Below are 21,506 nucleotides of genomic sequence, written 5' to 3'. Positions count from 1 at the left end.
ATTCAGCTCCTAGGACCCATATCAGGCAGTTCCAAGGAAATGCCTCTGGCTCGCTCAGATACCTGAACATACCATTCACACCCCCAACAATTAAAAATACTGAAAATTCTTTTTAAAATTTCTTTGAGACAGGGTTTCTCTCCGTAGCCTTGGCTATCCTGGACAGCCTTTGTAGACCAGGCTGGCCTTGAACTCACAGAGATCTGCCTGTCCCTGCACCTGGCTAAGAATTCTTAAAAATAAAAAATGAAAACAAAGGGGGGGGGGGACTGAAAAACTTAAGAAAAAGTTGCCGCCCCCACCCCTGCCCCTGTAGGGAATATACAAGTCTGGAGACAGCCACAATTTTAAGACTACAAAGGGAATCAAGATACCTACATAGTCTCCCTAACTTTGCATTAAAAAACTATCTTTAAGATCAAAACCTGTTTTTCCTACCCTGTAAATTAGAGTTCAGGCAAATATACAGCCACTACATGTCTGATGGGCAGTTTAGATTAAGACTGCTTTACTAAAATATTCAAACTTCAGACAAAATGTCAAATTCACTTTCAGCAGTCTTGATATGCTATCAACTACTTTTGTATTAACCGTATCTTTCTACTTACATTTCAACAAAAGAATTTATTGCATTAATCTTTGTCTTAAAAAACATAGTAAAGTGAATAAATTATAAAAAAATAAAAAAGCAGAAAAAAATAAAATATATCGGAATGTGACATTAAATGAATGAGGAGAGGGCTGGAGAGATGGCTTAGAGGTTAAAAGCACTGACTGTTCTTCCAAAGGTTCTGAGTTCAGTTCCCAGCAACCACATGGTGGTTCATAACCATCTCTAATGAGATCTGGCATCCTCTTCTGGCGTGCAGGTGTTGATACAGGCAGAGCACTGTATACATAATAAACAAATCTTTAAAAAAGAATGAACAGAAAGCAGGACAGGCTGTGCCTTGCCCAAAAGTTACTCCGTTGTACAAACATTTTCCATTTTGCTAGTCTACTTAGAGTATAGTATAGGTGTTAAGGCAAAATGAACAGGTAACCAGTCAGGGCAAATAAATAACAATACTGGATACACAGAATTACAGGAAAAACAACCCCCAATCGTACTGCACAAATAACATTTATGTTAATATAAAGTACTCTTTGTAAACTTACCAAATTAAATCAGGAATACAGAGACATATGAAATCATATCAGAAACACCAGGCATTTAGGTTAATAAAAAAATCAGTCCAATAAATGATGCAACCCTGACCTGAAACATACAAATGAAGAGTACCTAAGACAATGACAAAGAGGCAACAGCAACTTGCTGTCATGACCACTTTCGGGACACATCACTGGATTCTGGAGATGAGCAAGGCTCTTCCATACCCTGGTTCCATGTCTGCCCACCTCAATGCTAAGCTAACAGCCATGGGATCCTTGCCTGGATTGCATATTAACCCCTTATTACTTGCAGGGACTGCCATTAATATCACCCCTACGTGTTCACTGTCATTTACTGGCCACTTTAACCCTTTGTTTTTCTGTATTTGCTGAGTGAACCATGGAATGTATGACCACATATAACAGACATTACTAATTAAGACTGGAATATAATAAAGAACTTTGTGAAATCAGTGGTAATCAGTAAAGTAAAACCAATAAAACTTAGGAAGCTTGTGAATTTGTTACTAAATAAATTGACACTGAAAAAATGTCAGACTGTTTCTGGCTCTAACATAATAAAAATTAAATAACTTATAATTCTGTAACAAATAAGAAAACAACATGTCAAATATCTTATTATGCAACTAAGAATTTCCAGCAAATGAAAATTGGGAGTAAAAGCAATACCAGATGTGGTTAAGGCAACCCTATCAGAACTACTGTGAACAGGCTATTCTTAACAGTCTTTTTCTCACCTCTTAAAACCCAATGAAGCAAGAGCAAATGAATCAAAGATTTAAATCACTGCGGGCAAGAGCTGCCAGATTTGTCTGGGGAATGTGGAGTAGGAAAAGTCCAGTAACTCTGCAGAAGATGGCGTTATAGTCTAGGCACCCACAATGAGGTAAGAACTACAACTAGAAACAGCATTTAACAGGGAAAAAATCTGGAGATAAAAGAAACCAAAACCAAACAAACAAACAAAATGACATCAGAGCGTAACAGGATTTCTATGAATACAGCACCACAATTCCTCAAAAAGAAGCAGAATTATCATAGACCCCAACAATTCTACTTCTGGACATATACCATAACATACTAAATCAAACCAAACCAAACTAAACCAAACGAAAATACGGTCTTGGAATATTTGCATATCCCACAATACAATACAACAGTATTGTTCACAACAGAGCCCAAATGTTATCAACAAAAGATAAGCAAAATGTGGTACATGCATACAACTCATTTTCATCCAGCCTTAAAACCGAACGCTGGATGATAGCTCAGCAGGTAAAGATACCTGGCATCCAGCTGGACAAGCTGAGCTGGATCTCAGGAATCTACATAATGGAAAACTCAACTGCCACAACCCATTCTCTGACCTCCACACATATGCCCATGAGCATACACATCATCTACACACCAAAATGAGCTGGGTGAGATAGTACACATCTTTAATCCCAACACTGAGGCAGAGGCAGGCAGATCTCTGTGAGCTCCAGGGCAGCCAGAGATACACAGAAAGACCCTATTCTCAAAAATATAAGAAATGTAAAATTTCAGAAAGCTTTAAAGGGGTCACTCTGACCTGTGATGGAATATTAATCAGCCGTGAAGAAACTACACTTGGAAAATAAGTCACACAAGACAACTATTGTATGATTTTACTTAAATATTTACCACATTCATCATGACTATGAAGAGCAGTGGAGACAGGCAGTGATAATGTTTGTACAGTGTACAGATATATTTAATATTTAATAAAATCAACTGTATAACATACAGGATGGTAAATTTTGTGATGTCATTTCACTAAATCAAAAAAATTGTGGGAGAGAAAAAAAGATGATGTGTGAAGCAAAAAATTCTGTTTAATTATAAACCTATATTTGAAGAGGGCTAGGGAAACAGATCAGCCAGCAAAGTATGGTGGTGTCTGCTTTTAATCCCAGCCCTGAGGAGGTGGAGAAAGTCTGGCCGCCTAGCCTAGCCTGCATGCCAAGTCCTAAAGCCCAGTGATAGGCACAGGCGCACAGACAGACACACGCACATACACATACACACACTGAAACAAATGAAAGTAAGGACAACTCCTGAGGAGTGATAACCGTAGTTATCACTGGCCTCTAAGTGCGCTACACACACAAACACTTAAATCCCTGTATGTGGAGAAACATAACCTCACAGTCTTCCCAGCTCCATTTAATCACTGGGGGTGGGTGAGGAATCTCGCAAGGACTACCTTCCTCCACTGCCACCATAATCATTTAATAATGTATATACTTGATATTGAGACCCAAAGTCTCTTTTCTAATCCTATTTCTCTGATACTGTCAGGAGATTTACAACTTTCAGTTCTTAAATCACTAGAAAACACAAGAGGTAAGGACAGAAGAGATAGCTCAGCAGTTACGAGGGCTTGCTGTTCTTGGGTTCCATTCCTAGCATCCATGTAACAATTCACAACCATCTGCAATGACATATGTGGTGCACATATATACATGCAGGCAAAACACTCATGCACATAAAAACATACCTAAATATTTTAAGCAGAAACAAAATCAGAGGTAAGATTTCTAAATAATATTTAGAACACTCTCAAAAAACTAACTTGCTGGGGTACCACGTAGCTCAATGTAAGAGTGCTCTGCCTGGCTTGCACCAGACGCTGGTGCATCAACAGCATAGGGAAGAAGGGAAAGACGAAAGGAGGGCAGGCTAAAGTCAACAATCTCACTCAAACTACACCAACCCCCAAGTCCACTAGTTATCAAAGGTAGCTAAGCCAGGCGTGATGGCCCAGCAATCTGGGAGGGAGAGGCAGGAGGATCTTTTTGAGTTCGGAGGCCAGCCTGGTTTACAAAGAAAGGACAGCCAAGGCAACACAGAGAAACCTTATCTCAAAAAGGTATCTAACCTGCTTTTTCCTAATAACAAACATCAAGTGTAACTAACTCAATGAATTGATACTATATAACAGATAAAAATAAATTAATGACAATAAAAGAAATGTACAGGTGCATGCCTGTGATCCCAGCACTCAGGAACGCAGAGGTGGGCAGATAGATCTCTGTGAGTTCGAGGCCAGCCTGGTCTACAATGTGAGTCCAGAACAACCAAGGCTACAGAGAAAACCTGACCCAAAAAACCAAAAACAACATCAACAAAAGTACAGAAGGAAATTTTCCAAGAAGGAAATTGAAAATTATCACACTAAAAGGGATCAAAGTAAGATGTGTAAGTATATGCAATCAGGATCCTAAGAGTTATGGAGATTATAAATGTGGTAATAAACTTAAGAAAAACACTGAGGGACTAAGCACAAAAACTGAAAATAAACCAAGGAAACATTACTTTTCTCATTGCTGTGTGATCTGTGATCACAAAATAAAAGAGGGGCATGGGAGGAGATAAAGAAGGGAGGGTGGGATTCAGAGGGAATGGGGGAGGGGGCTACAGCTGGGATACAAAGTGAATAAACTGTAATTAATATAAAAAATAAATACCTAATTTAAAAAATAAAATAAAATAAAAAATAAAACAAAGAAACAAACACCACTGACAAGAAGCAAATGAAGATTCTATTCTGACTTACAGTTGAAGGAGTATGGTCCACCAGAGAAAGGACATGGCAGCAAATGAATACACTGGTCACAAAACATTAGCAGTGAGAAAACAGAGAGCAAAAGGGAAGTGAAATTTACCCCTCAAATAGCAGTGAGAAAACAGACAGCAAAAGGGAAGTGAGATTTACCTATCAAACTAAAGGGCTCACTCCAAGAGACTCACTGCCTGCAGCAAGGCTCCACTTCCTAGAGGTCCCACAACTAAGCAACACAGCTCTAGCTAGGACCCAGATGTTCCAAGACATAAGCCCACAGGGGACATTTCATATTCAAGCCACAACAATTTCAGTGTGAATTTTCAGAAACAGACTAATGGGAAGATCCTACAATCTGCCAGAGGAGGGAAGGGAATCCATACAGAGGGACAAGTAACCAGAAACCTAGCAATATTCAACCATTAAAATAAAGCCTGAAGTACTGAAAAGTGTGTATCTACCATGGATTATATATAATCCATGAGTGTTAGCTGAACAAGACACATTTCAAGACTTGCATAATTAATCAGAGAAAAAAAATGACTGGGGGCATATCTCAGCACTACCAAAGGGAAAGGCCTACCATCATGTATCTTAAGACCTTGTCCTATAAAATAAAAGTGCAAAGCATCCTTCAACCATATAAAGAACCTAAGAAGCTGTGACAAAAGAAACATTCAAGGAAAATAGCAACAAAAAACCTTAGGGAACAACTGATCACACTGGAGTAGAAATAAAGGAAAAAAGTTCTAAGAAATAAAGCATTGTGTGGAAACTACATTTTATCAGCAAGCAATGTGGCAGAAATGATGGGTGGGTACAATTGGAAAACTTAGACCTGAGTACCTAAAACAAAAGGTTGTCTTATTTTAAAAATGAGGAAAGAAGTTTAATTATTTTATTATTTTTAAAAAGAATCAACATCCAGCTGGGTGGATACAGCATACAGCACACGCCTGTAATCCCAGCACTCTGGAAGGCAGAGGCAGGCATGTCTCTGTGAGTTTGAGGCCAGCCTGGTCTACAAAGTGAGTCCAGGACAGCCTCGGCAACACAGAGAAACCCTGTCTAGAAAAAACAAAAACAAAAAAAAAAAAACCTAACCAACAACAAAAATCAACATCCTACTGATCAGAGGGCCAGAAAAATAAAAACTGACTACTGCAGAATACCAAAACCTAGAAAAAAATAAGTCTAAAGGAAATTCATTCTGATACCAGCACTGTGGAAAAATATTACACATTTCAGCCTTGTATCATCAAGGAAAATATATTTGCACTATTGGGTCTATGACAAAATGGCATTGCCTGTAATATAGGTACAAATTCAACTACAACAAATATCTAACATAATACATACCTAACAGAGCAGCACTAATTCCAGATCCTAGTTACTAAACCCAAATGAAAACAAACCAAGAATAAAAGTGGTTTATTGGTTTTTACAATATTCTAAGGACAAGAACTGAAGCTGCTATTTTGTTCTGACATGAAGGCAGGTATGTGGAGCACCTAGTCTCAACTGTCAGGTATGTAAGAGCCACTCAGCACCAACGGTTTCCGAGTTCACTCACTCGACCCTCCTTTCCCACTGTAATGTAAGTTCTAACGAGCCTAAAAAGTCTTCTGAAAAATTTTTGTGGGACCAATGAGACAGCTCAGTAGATATAAAGATGCCTTATGCCAAACCTAACAACCTGAGTCTGATGCTGGGACTCACATGAGACATGACTCTAAGTTGTCCTGACCTCCATATATATATGAACTCACACATTTACACAAAATAAATTTAAGATATTCAAAAAAGGCAATTGTGATAATTTGGGAAAGGAGATATGCTTCTATTTGAATGACTGCTAATATTTAGTCATAACAGTATTAACAGGCTACTGAATTTTATTATAATATGTGGAAGAATTTAAAGGAAAAGGACAATGATAACCAAAAAATAAGTTTATTAAAAAAAATAAATAAAAATAAAAACTGGCAAGACAGACCAGAAAGGGGGTGGAGGGAGTGGAAGTAGGACAAAATGATTCATTTCCTTCTAAGTGAAATACACATACTTCATCATTTACCTAGAAAAGTCTGAATTCCATCTGCAAAATCCTGATGTAGGATTACCGTGCCAGGATAAGTCTGTCTGGAGACAGCAGTCCTACTATGTAATTCTGGCTGTCCTGAAACTCAATACATAGGCCAGGCTGGCCTCAAACTCAGAGATTTGTCTATTTCTGCCTCATGAGTGCTGGGATTAAAGGCTTATGCCTTTAATTATCCAGCTCCCAGGATAATTAAGTACCTGTGATGTTTTTTTAAAACTGCAGATGTTAGATAATAAAGGGATACAGTCACCTAACTCAGGAATCTTTGTATCACTGGCTTTTGTCATTTATACCCGCATTTGTCTGTACAAAATTTTGTTCATTAGAAAGAAGTGAAATTTTGCATTGGAAATTTAGTCATATATTAGGAGAAAAAATATTCACAATCACTGACATTCAAAAGTATATCAGTGACTCTTCAGCACTAAAAGCCTAGAGCATACTGACAAAAAGCTGTTACTTTATCAAGGTGGCTATGAAAATATTCAACAGAGGACTGTATCTGTGGTGAGGACTTTGAACTGGAAGGCAACGTTCATTAAAAGATACATGCCCACAACTTATTTTTTAGAAGCACAATGGTTAATTATGCCTCTTATAATTCACTGTGACTGTATTCATACCTAGTTCTTTCTTGTAAAAAGTAACTTAGTAGGATATCTGTTCAAAACAAACCTCTTGAGAGATGACAGAGAGGCAGAGTCATTCGAGAGATATAATTTGATACTGGAGGAAACTATTTTTGGCAATGCTGCTACATAAACTGATTGAATTTTGACAATGTAGGTTTTACGTGAAAACTTATGTAATTTGGTTGCGTAAGTTGTAGGTCAAAAGCAGAAAAAAGAACAACAAAAAATAAAATTCAGTCCTTGAAAGGAGTTTAAAAGTCCATTCACTGAATAGACTTTATGGAATGTTTATGATGTGCTGAGCACATTAAACAAGGGAATGGTGCTGACAAGACATGCGCACTACAGAAGCTGTAGCCTGGGGAAGAACAAGCTTTACCACTGCTCAGCTCTGCAAGAGTAACAGCAGAACACAGCGCACTCAATTTACACTTAGTACTTCCGACGGTGCTGCACTGAGCTGGAGAGTACCTGACATTCAAAAGGAGTCTCAGTCACAGGAAGTCTACCAGAATTCTGTGCTCATGTCCCCAAACACAAGCAAGCACTGACAGGTGGACACATTTTCTCATCTCTACAAAGTGTTGAGTGCAGAAAGAGCAAGTAAGCCACAAAACAAAGCAATTACAGCCTTAAGTGTTTGAAGCTGTCACTTTATTGAACTCTCAACCCCCAAGATGAAGTCTCTGGGTAAAGACTCTCTGTAATCACTGTTTAATTGCTATTTATGGAATCATCTATATCTTTATTGTAGCCTCACCTCAAAACAAATTTTTTCAGATTTTTAAAAATTCATTTTCGGCTGGGTGTGGTGGTACAGAGGCAGAGAAAGGAGGATCTCTGTGGATTTGAGGCAGCCCAGTAAGTTTCCAGACAACCAGACCTATATACATAGTGACCCTGTGTCAAAAACTGTAACTACATTCAATTTTATTTATCCTGACATAAAATCATTTTAATAGTGACTTAAATGCACCGAGTTATGTGTACAAATTCTCATGTTGGTAATTCTTATAAATCAGTAGTATCAGTAGCTTGCTCTAGCTACTAAAAAGGATTCCTCTTGCTGTCGATAATTTCATTCATCTGAGAATCAAAGGAGGCCCTTCAGAGCTCTCTACAGTTAGTTCATGCTTTTGGTGGTGTTATACATGACTCAAAGGGTCTTTGCACACATACGAAGCATTTAAGCACGATCAAATCTATTCCATGGAAATAATTTTGAAGTTTTCTTTTGGTCCATGTAAAAGCCTAAAGAAATCTGTCATCACCAGATGCTAATATTTGAAAATTAAGTCTCCAACTGATGTTAAGTGCTACCTACCAAGTTGTCTGTTAAACCCAAGTCTCGTTAATAAAACAATATAGGCCTACAGTAAATCACTGGAAGTTTGTGAGATGATTTTTAACTCTGCAGCATTAATCATGAAGGCAAAGCCTAGCTACACTTAAGAGAAGAATCTCAAGAACCCTATCCAACTCTCACTCCCTGTAAAAGCACCTGATGGAAAGAAGCTGTTGGTAGGGGAAGGCTAAATAACTGAGCTTCTATAAAAATTCTGTATTGATAATAAGGTTAAAAAGTCTGTGAATGCTGGGGAGGGCCTATGAATCCCATTCAGCTAACAGCGGCCACCAATATAAGGCAGAGAACAGTTGGCAGAAGGGACAGAAGCTTACACAAAATCTGACTGCATTCTAGACTTCAGAATGGACAGAAAACAGGAAGGAGGGCAGGTACACTGAGAAATCCCCACCTCTCAAAGAGAATCAGGCAGAGCGCCGGTCTAAGAAGGAAGCACCAGTAAGATGAAAAACACTTCCCTAAATATGATTTTGCTTCAATTAGTACAATGCAAAAGTAGTCTACTTCTGAAAAAAAAAAGCCTGAGACCCATCTGTGATATAGAACCTTAAATTTTTTTAAATTTAAAATTTCCGGCCCCAGCCTCCAAGCCTAATATCTGAGTTTGACCCTCTGGAGCCACCAGCTCCAATGCAGAGAACCAATTCCCACAGCTATCCTGACCTTCATATGCAGTCTGTGACTCACCTGCCACTAATACACACACACACACACACACACACACACAACAAAAATTCCTGCTGTCAGCACAGTGCTACTGAGAAGAAAGCACACAGCCTTCTAGGCCTCACACTAAGGACAAAGCAGTGGCGATCCACAACTGGAGGAGTTTCTAGGCAGACAAGGCTGTAATGCAGCTTAGACTCAACTACAAATTAAACCCACACTATCCATTACACTTCTACCCTGGCAGAAATAGAGCACACAAATACAAACTAGGATAATTAATATCACACCTACATAGAAGGCTGAAAATAATGATTACAAAACCCTCAAAATGTGGGCCAGTGAGAAGGCTGTTCAATCCCCAGAATCCACATCGTGCAAAAAAGAACTTGCTTCCATAGCTGTCCTCTCACACACAAATTACAAGTTTTTTTAAAAAAAAGAAAAGAAAACTAACCTCAAAATATTATGGAAACACTGATGTTTCCAAAAAAGATGAAGACAATCTTTTCACAGATAGTATTTGAAATGACTTATTGATGACTGAAAATAGAAAAATAATGCAAAGATATTGAAGCATGTTTAAGAATAATAAAACTCAGAACACGTTAGGAAGGGTGAGATTAAAAGCACAGGAAGTCAGGAAGAGTTCTGAAGGTAATAAATGCAGAAAGCAGATCCCTGCACATCATAAAAGCTGGTGTGCTCTGCTCAGGTGTGTGCACTTAGGGTCTCTCCCTCCACTACTGTTCTAGAGCTTTCAGAGATGAAATAATTACCTTTTATTCCAGAAAACTTTTATAAATTACAGGGCCAGGAGTGGTGGCACATGCCTTTAATCCCAGCACTTGGGAGGCAGAGGCACTCAGGTCTCTGTGAGTTCAAGGCCAGCCTGGTCTACAAGGCAAGTCCAGGACAGCCAGGGCTGTTACACAGAGAAACCCTGTCTCAAAGCAAAACATCAAGAAAAAAAAAAAAAAAAAAACAAAAAAAAACTTAGAGCTCCTCCACTTTTTGAGACACTAAAAGGACCTGCCTAATGGAACCCCGACCTCCACTTTATAGCAAGTCAATACTATAAAGTTTAGAAGCTACTCAAGATTTTCAAACAAGCTCAGTCAAAAACAAAAGTCCCCCCACGCTAGCTAGGCAACCAGTCAAGATACAGGATGAGAACCAGGCTCCAAGACCTCTTGAAGACCCAAAGAGAAGAAATAAATTGAAGGCAGATTTTGATACATACCTCCAAAGAAAAGAAAGGACCTGAGAACTAGTGAGGGAGAAGGGAGTAATTACTCAGAATGCTAATGAAGTAATGAATCTTACTGTTTTCCTTTTTCTTCAAGATTGAGAACAGGAACCAAGAAAGTACAAATAAGAGGTTTTGAAGAATAGGGCAGAGAAGGGCAAAGGCTCAGTGGTTAAGAGTGCATACTGTTATTGCAGAGAACCCAAATTTGCTTCCCAGCATCCATATTGGGGACTCGCAACCCTCTGTAACTCCAACTCCAGGGACTGACATCCCTTCAGCCTATACAGGCAATCGAATTCTGTGCACAAATATGCAAACACCCAATACATATAACAGGAGAAAGAAAACTATGGGCAGCACCTATGAAATGGCTCTTTGGGTAAAAGTACCTGCTACTAAGCCTCGAGTTTGATCTCCAGAAACTACCTGGTGGAAAAGAAAACTGACTTTTCAAAGTTGTCCAAATTCTACATGTGTACCCACATACACACTGGCACATAAAAATTTTTTTTAACTGAGTAAAAAAATAATAGCCCGATGGCTGGTGCACAACTTTAATCCCAGCAATCAAAAGCATCTAAGTTAAGGCCAGCGTTGTTTATATAGTAAGCTCCAGACAGACCATGTCTCAAAAGAAACAAAGAAACAAGCTAGTATCAAGTGACCACAAGTCCAGATGACTTTGTTAATAAAGTTCTGAAAGTCCAGCAGGGCAGCGCAGGCCGATTTTAAATCATGCTCATTTTTACTCTTTATCAGGCCGATAATATGCTATCCCTTGGTTTTCTGTCTGTACTATACCTTCTACTCGGTCAGCCTATGCCCTACTCTTCCAACTTTCCTAGAATAGTAAAATCTGGAGTATATCTGAAGCCTTGAATGCGGTTGACCATTATCTAAATTTTAACACATGCCAACTTCAGATAATTTGTAGAAAAATGGTAAAATGTAAGCTTTGAAGTCTTTAAGTGGCACAATTCTACGTTTAATCTCTAATGTTCACGTTTTTCACCTACAAAATGGTGATATTACTTTCAAAAGTGTATTGTAAGATTTGCTGACCTACCACATACTGAACAAATACTAGCTTTTATGAAACATTACCGCCAGAGTTAGGGATGTCACAGAAAGTCTACCAGCTTTTTTATTATTGAAAAGTTAACAAGACTTTAAGACTCCCTCAGGTTTATATGCAGGTCGTTCTCTGCTACATTACCTTCTGAGCAACTTTGCACTAAGACTACACAGGGGCTGGAGACAGCCCTGCAGTGGTAACCTTTACTGCTCCAGCAGAGGACTGGGTTTGGTTCACAGCACCAGTCACCTGCACGAACTCCAGTTCCAGGGATCTGACCTGCCCTTCTGACCTCACTGGACTCCTATACATGTGCGGTGCCTGTGTATACACACATACATGTAACAGAAACGGATAAATCTAAAAACCTATCTCAGCCCAATTCCTGTTGACCGTGAAGAGTGCTGAAGTGGGGCGTTAAGGCTAGGGTATATTAAGTTCAGCTGGCAGAATACTTTCCTAGCACGCAGAAATACATAAAATTTGGTGTGGCTGATCCTGCAACCCTAGTTTATAATCTCAGCACCTAGTAGAGACATGTGTATTATTAGAAAGTCAAGATCCTCCTCACATAAATAAGGCCAGACTGGGCTAGAGACCCTGTGTGAAAAAAATAAAGGAAGGGAAAATTGCTCAGTTGGGAACTCATCTTTGTTTTTTTTCCAAGTCAGGGTTTCTCTGTGTAGACTTGACAGTCCTGGACTTGATTTGTAGACCAGACTGACCTCAAACTTACAGCGATCCACCTGCCTTTGCCTCCCAGAGTGCTACAGCACTGGGATCACAGGCTTGCGACAACACAATGGCTTCGAGTAACTTATGTTCTGCTGGAGAAGATTTGTAGCCTCACCTAAGAGCAGGATGTGGTGGTGCACACCTGTGCTGTCAAACAAAGACAGGAAGATGCCAGGGGCTCACTGGCTAACCAAACTAGTCCATGATCAGTGAGTTCCAGCTTCATTTAGAGACTGTAAAGACCTTAACACAAGGTGTGGTAGAGAAGACATCAAGATGCCAGGCACTGACCTCGGCTTCCACACACAGTCACAGTGGCTTGAGAACACACATATATATGCATACAACCACACACACACACAGAATGTAAACAGCTGTTTACGCCTCAGCATCTACACACAAAGTAAATATCAAAAAGTTCCGAGCTTATAAAGACTAAGATGAGGTCAGAGTCACAAAAATAGAGGGCACATCACCTGGTTTTGAGGAGTTAAATTTCCTATTAAACTCTTAAACATACGGAAAGTAAGAAGCTCAACGGTGGTGCACACCCTTGATCCCAGTACTAGGGAAGCAGAGGCAGGTGAGTCTTTGTGAGTTTGAGACCAACTGGTCTACAAAGCAAGGCCACTACAGCCAAGTCTACAGAGAAACCCTGTCTCAAAAAAAAAGTAGGGAAATTTAACTTCCACATACTAATCAACAACGTGATACATACTGTGTGGTTTGAAAAAGTCCTAAGAAGTCTGTAGCTTCCATTTTCATTCCTCAGATGCTACTCTGAAACATCATACCATAAAAGATCATGCGGATCAGCAAGCTCCAAGTATCAACCATCACCACCATGCGAAAGGGAAGCTAAACGTAGCCAAATGAGGGAAGCCCTTCGACACACAAAACTTCTAGGGCCTTTTAGAAAAATCTCTTGGCTAACACATACAGTATTCCTAATATTTTAAGGTAACCTTTATCTAGTTTTTTAAAAGGCAAAAATCTAGCATCTTAACCAGAGACTATAACTGATACTATCAGTTCTACAACACTTAAAGGTAACCTGTTCTCTCTGAAATGAAATTTACTGTTTAGCTGTCACAATTCAATCTTCTTTCAGCAACTGCAAACCATCTGAGTCCTTTGTGCAAAGACAGAAACACACCACTCCTAGCTTTTCCAAGCCTACACTCTTCACAGCTGTTGGCAAAAATGGGTGCAGAGGAGCAGGTGATTTTAAAACCAGCTCTTCAAACTTATCCAGTCTAACCAGTGGTCAGGGGAGATATACTTGAGAACAGGTAAAACCAGCTTTGACTACATTAAGTTCATGTCAATGTAAAAAATTAAAAATTAAAAGCAGACATCAAATCTCAATCAACTCCCAAATTACAAAGCAATTTTTTCATTTCTGCTCAGTCCTTTTGGATTTACTCCTAGCAACTTTACTAATGAAACAATTTTCAAAAAATATGTATATAAATGTATGAATTACCTCAAATGGAATTCTCCTTCGGTGATTCAGAACTTTAGTAGGAACTCAATCATTTTTAAGCGGTGATCTAAGTTGGCCCATTATTAATCTAATAGTTTAATAGCTCATTACTTATTACTTAATTTGTTGCTTAAAAGCATGGCTTGATGCAAGCTTATACACTCTAGTAAGTATTTCCAAGTTTTTTACTGACACACATGCAGAAATCTAATGATGATCTTATTTGGATACAACAGACCTCCACTGCACAGCACAGGCACTAAACCGTCTAATGTATTACAGAAAGCCCTCCGTGCTAAGTTCTAACCTTCCTTCATGTCACCTTTCAGCCGTGGGAAGCGAACAGTTACCTCCCAAAACAGACCATACCATCACAGCAGATGCTGGGCAACCTTCAGTTTAGCTCAAGGAGTTCTCCCTTTAAATTTTTCCAAGCCTGAACATACTTTATACCCCACAGTCTTTCTGTACAGTGTTTACAGAAAGGTACTGACTGCAGTTGTTTACACACTGGTCTGATGACTAAACTGAGAGCTGTGGAAGGAAGATATTGCGTCAAACTCATTCTTGCAAGGGGAAGCCCTGACTTGGAAAACAAACAATGCTTTATATTACTTGATAAATTTTCCACTGTTAAGATTACTTTCCTAAAATATATTAAAATGTGAACAACTCTTAATGATGTAACAGATAAAAGAGGTGTGTGAGATGGATATGGAATTGGCTAAACACTGTCTACATTAAATGCTATGGATGACTTATGTCCAAGCTGATTATCCAAAACCTTCGTGTAGAACACAGAGGAAAATCTGTGAAGTTATCCTCCTTATTCAGGCCACCTCAAATCAGAGAACAAATGCTTAGCAAGCCCCAAGACCCTACACTGCGTTAAGACAGCTGACCCATCATGAATAAGGTAATGGGGGGAGAGGACGACACTAAATTCCATTATAAACATATAGGAAACTGTCAAAGAATGAGGAAAAATCTCTAGGCCTGGGGGGAAAGGGAGTGTGGGGGATGGTGTACCAAATATTTAGGGCAAAACCAGAGCTGTGTAGTGTTCTGGGATCTGGTGGCAAACTCCAGCACTCAGAAGGCTTAGGCAAGAGTATCGTAAGTTAGAGGTCAGTCTGGGTAACACTGTGAGTCGGGTGCCAGCGTGATATACAGGGTAAGAGGCCTCTTAACAACCAAAACAACTCTAGCTACATGAAGCTCTGGAGATACATTTCCCAAAGTCCAATTCTGAAGTGTTGTTGTTTTGTTTTTTTTTTTTTTCCCCTGACCAGAGTACTTGGTTATAAACTGGTGGTCAATTTCATTTGTTTGTAGTCATTAAAAATTCACACTGCAGGTACCATGCCCTGTAGCGAGCTGTCTGCTGACTGCTTCACACACTATCTCATCACAGTGAAAAAACGGCTCTCGCGAGCAGGGGGAACTCGTCACAAGCAGGAAATCCGAAGAGGTTAAGTACGGCCATAATGATGCCAGAGTTTCTGATTCCATGATTCCACTGCCACGGCCTCACCACTACAGCACAACTGCTGCCTCACACTCGCCGGAGCTGTTGAAAGAAAACACTGACCCCGTTTCCGGTTGTCCCGGGAGAACACACAGAATCTACCTTCTGAGCGAGACTACTCTCGTTCGATCTGCAAATCAGAGATTTATCTCGATGCTTAACGTCTTCCATCTGGATAGTGAAGGGGTAGGCGGGGGGTGGGGTGGGGGAAGATAAGAAATAAGGGATCCCAAAAGGGTGGGCGGGGGAGGGGTAAGAAATCAGGGCATTTCAAAAAACCATGTTCGGAGTGCCTAAAAACTACAAAATGGTGCGTGACCCGAGGCCGGCTCTTTAAAAATTGTCTTCACCCTGGTCCTGACGATGTGTTTATTACCCACGCGGATTTCCGGGTCCCCCCCATGCTAACATCCACTCCTGCGGGGAGGAAGGAAAGTGCTCATTGTAGTGGTCTCGGGCGGCGAGGGGCTCTTGGCCTCGGCCACGCAGTGCTCCAGACGAGGGAGCCTCCCCCTACGCGCACCCGGGGTGCCCGGGGCCGGCCCCCCGACGCCCCTCGGCCCCGGCGTCCCCCTCGAGACCCGTCCGCGGCCGCACACGCCACTCGGGTTGCGGGGCCACCGAGAGGCCTACGTCCTCGGGCTGCGAGGGGCCCGGGGGGCGAGGCCCGAGCCCGTACCTCCCGCCGCCGCCGCCGCCGGGCGGGCGCCACAGGCCGCGGCGGGTTCCCCACGCCCCGCGGGGGAGGGGAGGGGACACGCACCACCCGTCCTCCCCGCTCCCGGGGGCCGGAGGGGGAGGGGGCGGCCCGCGCTCCAGCGCTCCCCTCCCCCCGCCGCCGCCGCCGCCGCCGCCCTTTACCCTCTTCCAGCTGGCTCTCCGCAGGGCGCGTCGGCCTCGCCGCAGCCACACCGCCGCCGCCGCCTCCCTTCGCCGCGCCCGCTCTCAGGCCGCGGAAGCGGAGCCGCTCGGCGACCGAAGCACAATGGCGGCCGCCCCTCCGGATGCGGCGCAGAAGTGGCCGCCGCCGTTGGCAGCCCCGCCCTTCCTCCTCCTCCTTCTCCTCCTCCTCCTCCTCCCTCCTCCCGCCTCCTCCCCCCCACCCCGCCCGCCGCTGCGCGCTCTCGCCGGCCTCTCGCGAGAGTGGCCCGGCCGCGCTGCGGGGGAGCCGGGAGCCGCGGGCGGGCTAGACGTGCCCCGCCGCGGGGTGGTGCTCTGACTGCGGCAGCCGTTGAGGGCCGCCTCGGGGGAAGCTGCGAGGCGCCACGGTAAGCGGCCGCGGCTGGTCGGCGACGTGCGGGCGGGCGGGCGCCGGCAGCGGCGCGGGAGGCCGGGCGGAGTGCGAGGGGCTCGGCGCCCGCCTCGCTCCCGCTCCCGCCGCGGGCCCCTGCAGGCCCGCCGCCCCGGGTCCCGCCCGGCTGGTTGCGTGGGTGGGTTTTGTTTTGTTTTGTTTTGTTTTCCCGTTTGTTTGAATCGCGCTTGGCAAGTGGCGCAGCGACTGTTTACTGAATGGACTCGAACACTGCCTCCTCCCACCTCCCCCTCCAGCCTCCCTGGCGCGTCCCTGCCCACCTGGTAGGGTTTGACAGCTCTCCCTCCACCTGCAGCCTTCGGAGGGATCCGAACACCCTTTCTGGCAGTTTGCTTGGAATAAATAAGTTTTAGTGGTGGGGCAATTTTTATTTATTTATTTTTTTTTAGGATCACTTTTTCCCTTAAGATTACGCTATTAAGCTTTGAGAGCGCAGCCACAGGTTTTGCAGCAGACGTTTTAGAAAGAGCGAGGAAATCTGTGACGTAGCCTGGTGACTGAGAAGAAACTTTCAAAACCACCGTAAATGTGGTAAACTAAGATGTAAATGAGTAGTGATCGATACAAAGGAGTGTAGCAATCCACAGATTACGTGGATTTGAATGATGTACCAAACGCAAGTTGCTTAACGGTAAGTTCTTAACGGAAACTTGGAAGCATAGTAAAGGCACTTGGGTTTTTTTTTTTTTTTAAGTGACCTACTTGATTTATTTTATTTTTTTTTTATTAAAGAATCCCTTGTACCCAAACCCACTAAATGAAATGTGGTATGTGTATAGATTTGTCATTTCGTCTGAACACAGTATCAGTCACTAAACTTCGCTGTTTCATCGGTCTTCACTAACCACTATATTTTTAGTTAGCACTAACTTCAGGTTTTGGAGGAGGTTGTTTTTGTTTTTTTGTTACAGTTGACACAGGTGTCAGCCTTTTAGGGTGTGAAATGTAAACAAAGTATCTGGTAGGATAAAATTAAGTACAGATTGCTTTTGAGGAGATTTCATTTGTCCTTTAAAAAAATACTTGTTCCTTCTGTTTGGCCTTATAACACCCTTAAGAATCAGAATTCATGGGTTCAAATAGAAGCCCTCACTCTTACTACCTTTATCTTCAGCATTATTTTTAACCTTGCTAAGAATTCCTTAACCCAGGCTTCTTTCTGTGGATTAGGGTACCTTAATCCAAGGTGCTGCCTAAAATTCATGGTGGTGGTGAAAGGATTAAATGAGGTGATCTGTCAGTTCTTAGAACATAGCAAGTATTCCATGATTGTTAACAGTTACGTTCCTAAACCACCACTTGGCCTTTCTGGAGTAACTTCCAGATAAGTCCCTTGAACATCATTGTGAGTTTAATCTGTGTTAGGAGGAGCAACTGCAGTACCTGAGTTAAAGTAGACAGATCTGGTAGTGGGAACTACTCTACAGAACCCCTAAATCTGGCAAGGACGGAATGATTTCATCTCCTCCCAGTAGTGAGGGTACCATGAGAGGTGAGTGTGGTGCCAGCTTCTTACTGCACAGAGCTTCCAGGTGTTAACTATTTAAAAACTGTTGTTACTTATTTGTATAGTGTGTGTATGTGTGTGAGAGAAATTCACTCTCTGTCGTGAATTGTTAAGTAATTTATCATTCTCAACAAATAATTACTGGAATTTTTCTGTTAAAGGCATTTTATGTTCTTCTAGGAATTATGGATATAAGTAGGTATAGTAGTGACTGTTTTTCAAACCGGTGATCCGAGCAAACAATGGGATGGCAAGCATCTGAAATCCGAATTTTTCTAAACAAGCTAGACTCAGTCCCCTTTCATTTGTAGAGTTCTCTCACGTGGCCCTTTGATAATCTCTCCTTTATGACTGTGGCTCCTTTCTGAATTCAAGTGTCTCTGTTGACTTCTTGCCAACACCATTCTCACTAATTTCCATTTCATCTCTAAGACAGAGTTTTAGTGGCATTTATTCACTTCATCCCTCTGCTGTATAAACTTGTCTGTCATCTAGCCATGGTCATACAGCCCTTTATTCTTAGGCTTGAATATTGTTGTGATTGTCAGTTAAACCACTGGATTACTTAGAATTCTCTTTCAGATTTTCCATTTCATGTTACCTGTTTTCCGCTTCTCATCGCTGTACCACATAACCTTCCTAGGAGCTCCTCTATGCATCCTTCACTGTTGAGAAGACGGAATGAGATTAGCTTTTTGCAAATTGATCATTTTTGATTACAGATTATCTTAATCTCTTGAGAAACAAGTTTCTCCAGTGTGAGACAAGTATTTATAGGACCTTTTTGGGATACCAGTTTCTTCTCAAATGAAAATCTTATTAATCCCTAGGCTAGGGAAGGGAATGTGGGGTCATCAACTAACTTGACAATCTACCATTTAAATTTATAGGTAGCGCCTGGCATGGTGGCACACACCTGTAATCCCACCACTCGAACTCAGGAGGCGGAGGCAGGAGGATCACAAGTTCAAGGCCAGCCTGGGCTACAGAGTTCCAAGCCAGCCTGGGCTATGAGACTCTAACTCAAATAAACAAACAAAAATAAATAAATAAAAATAAACATATAGGTAGGTCCCATTTTCTAGATTAAAGATCCCTATTTGTAATATGTTACATGAAAGTCCTGTGATGTACATCTTTGATAAAAAGAATTATTTTTGTGCCAAAAATTGTAACTCTTGTATTTAATGGTTTCGTAAATTTTATCTTCCTCAACTTTTATTGAAAAAATGCAAAATTTAATAAATGAATATCTAAAACATTCCTTTAATTGACTTCTGCTTTTTTTGGCAGCAAAAAGTTTAATCTCCAAAGGTAATAATGAAAAATGTAAGAAGACATGAAAATAATGCCAACCAGCAATCCTAAGAAATTGCTCTCACACTTAAACTTCAGTTTAGGTTTCATATTAGAGATCATATTCACTCATAGTTGTTCCATAATGTCTGTCCTAGCAAGGATGATTTCCAATTCAAGGGGCACAATTTCCATTACATGTCCAACATGCCTTTTACTCTGCTTCAAACCTAGAATGTGGGCTAGAGAGATGGCTCAGAGGTTAAGAGCACTTGGAGTGCCTAGCATCCACATCCAACTTCTTACAACTGCTGTAACTCCAGCTGCAGGCCATCTGATACGCTCCTTAGGCCTTCAAGCCACTGAATTCACATGCACAAACCGTCATACTGACATACACATACACACCTAATTAAAAATTTAAATCTTAAATGTGTTTAGCGAAAGCAGCTTTTATTAATGATACAGCCAGGGTTTAGAGAACTCAGGCTAAATCTCACCCACCAGCTGTTACTGTAAATACTTTTAATGGAGCAGTCATGCCCATTAGTTTATGTATTGTCTATGTGTTAGTCAAGGTTCTCTAGAGGCGCATGGGCAGTCGTATGCCACCCATTAACTGTCACTTACCAGGAGATTTACGTTAAGGGTTGGCTAATACAATTACGGTGGCTGACAATGAAATTTATAAGGCAGGCTGACGTGTAGAGTCACGAGTCTTCGACGGTCTTGAGGGAGGATTTCCACTTTCCTGGGAAACCTCAGTTCCTTTGGGGCACATCGGATGAGGCCCCTCTACACCAGTGAGAGTACTCTCCTTCACCTACAGTTAGCAGCATGTAGCTGTGCTCCACACCTCAAACATCCTCCACAGCATCTACAGAGAAGTGTTGACTGTGTAACTGGGTACTGAAGTCATGTCAGCACAGGAAACTAAGCGTCACTTGTCTATGGTTGTTTTCTTCCTACGGAATCAGAATTGAGTACTTGAGACAATATGACTGAGAAACACTAGAATAGTGGCTATCTGGTCCTGTACCCATAACTTGTCTTGTTGCAACAACAAAACACCTGACAAAAGTAACCTAAGGAATGAGGCAGTTTGTGCTGGCTGAAAGACGCTAGGGGCGTTTTGGAAGAGGGGGCCTCAATTGTTAAAATGCCCATAAGCAGGTTGGCCCATGGACAAGCCTGTGGGCAAGCCTGCGGTGCGCTCTCCTGATTGGCGATTGACATAGGAAGGCCTAGATCAGTGTGGTGGCGCCACCTGTGGACTGATGGCCCGGGTGCTGCCAGAAGGCAGGAGGAGCAAGCTGGTAAGGTATTCTCCCATGACCTCTGCATCAGTTTCAGCCTCCCTCCAACCACGGTTTTTCAGTGATGGAGTGTAATGGGGGACCAACCCTAAGCTAAAATCCTTCCCAAGGTCCTTTTGGTCATGGAGTCTTATCGTAGCACTAGAAGCCTTGCAACATCATAACGTGTCCCAGTTTGAGGTGGTACTCTATTGTGGCAGAGAAGACAGGGCGCGGGACAGGGAGGCGCTGGCCACATTGCCTCAGCAGTCAGAAAGCAGACATACAGGCTAGTGCTGTACTCTCTCTCTCTCTCTTTTTTTTTTTTATTTAGTCTGGGTCCACAGCCCATGGACTGATGACAGCTCCATTCAGGATGGGTTCTCAAGCTCAGTTAAACATATCTGGAAGTGCCTTCTCAGGTATCCCAGAGGGTTGTCTCCTAGGTAACTCAAAATCGCATCAAGCTAACAATGAGGGTTAACCGTCACAG

The 21,506-nt window shown here is 41.9% G+C and overlaps 2 protein-coding genes across 34 annotated transcripts in view; one reads left to right on the top strand and one right to left on the bottom strand.

Moving 5' to 3' along the window:
* The window catches only part of Marchf7 (membrane associated ring-CH-type finger 7), a 41,630-nt gene extending 24,965 nt beyond the window's left edge, over positions 1-16,665 (bottom strand). For 2 of the 12 annotated variants that reach the window (XM_060390241.1, XM_060390242.1), the window contains exon 1: positions 16,465-16,665. The gene's annotated coding sequence lies outside the window, so the exon portion shown is untranslated. Of the gene's footprint in view, positions 1-1,158; positions 1,577-16,464 lie in introns of those variants that run through there. The other 10 variants (XM_021639194.2, XM_060390240.1, XR_009593856.1 and 7 more) reach the window with 9 other exon arrangements.
* An 85-nt stretch (positions 16,666-16,750) lies between these two features.
* The window catches only part of Baz2b (bromodomain adjacent to zinc finger domain 2B), a 288,501-nt gene continuing 283,745 nt past the window's right edge, over positions 16,751-21,506 (top strand). For all 22 annotated transcript variants that reach the window (XM_060390226.1, XM_060390227.1, XM_060390238.1 and 19 more), the window contains exon 1: positions 16,751-16,871. The gene's annotated coding sequence lies outside the window, so the exon portion shown is untranslated. The remainder of the gene's footprint in view (positions 16,872-21,506) is intronic.

Source organism: Meriones unguiculatus, chromosome 8 (assembly GCF_030254825.1).
Source record: "Meriones unguiculatus strain TT.TT164.6M chromosome 8, Bangor_MerUng_6.1, whole genome shotgun sequence".
Taxonomy (NCBI): Eukaryota; Metazoa; Chordata; class Mammalia; order Rodentia; family Muridae; genus Meriones; species Meriones unguiculatus.
This window is presented reverse-complemented; position numbering and strand designations above follow the sequence as displayed.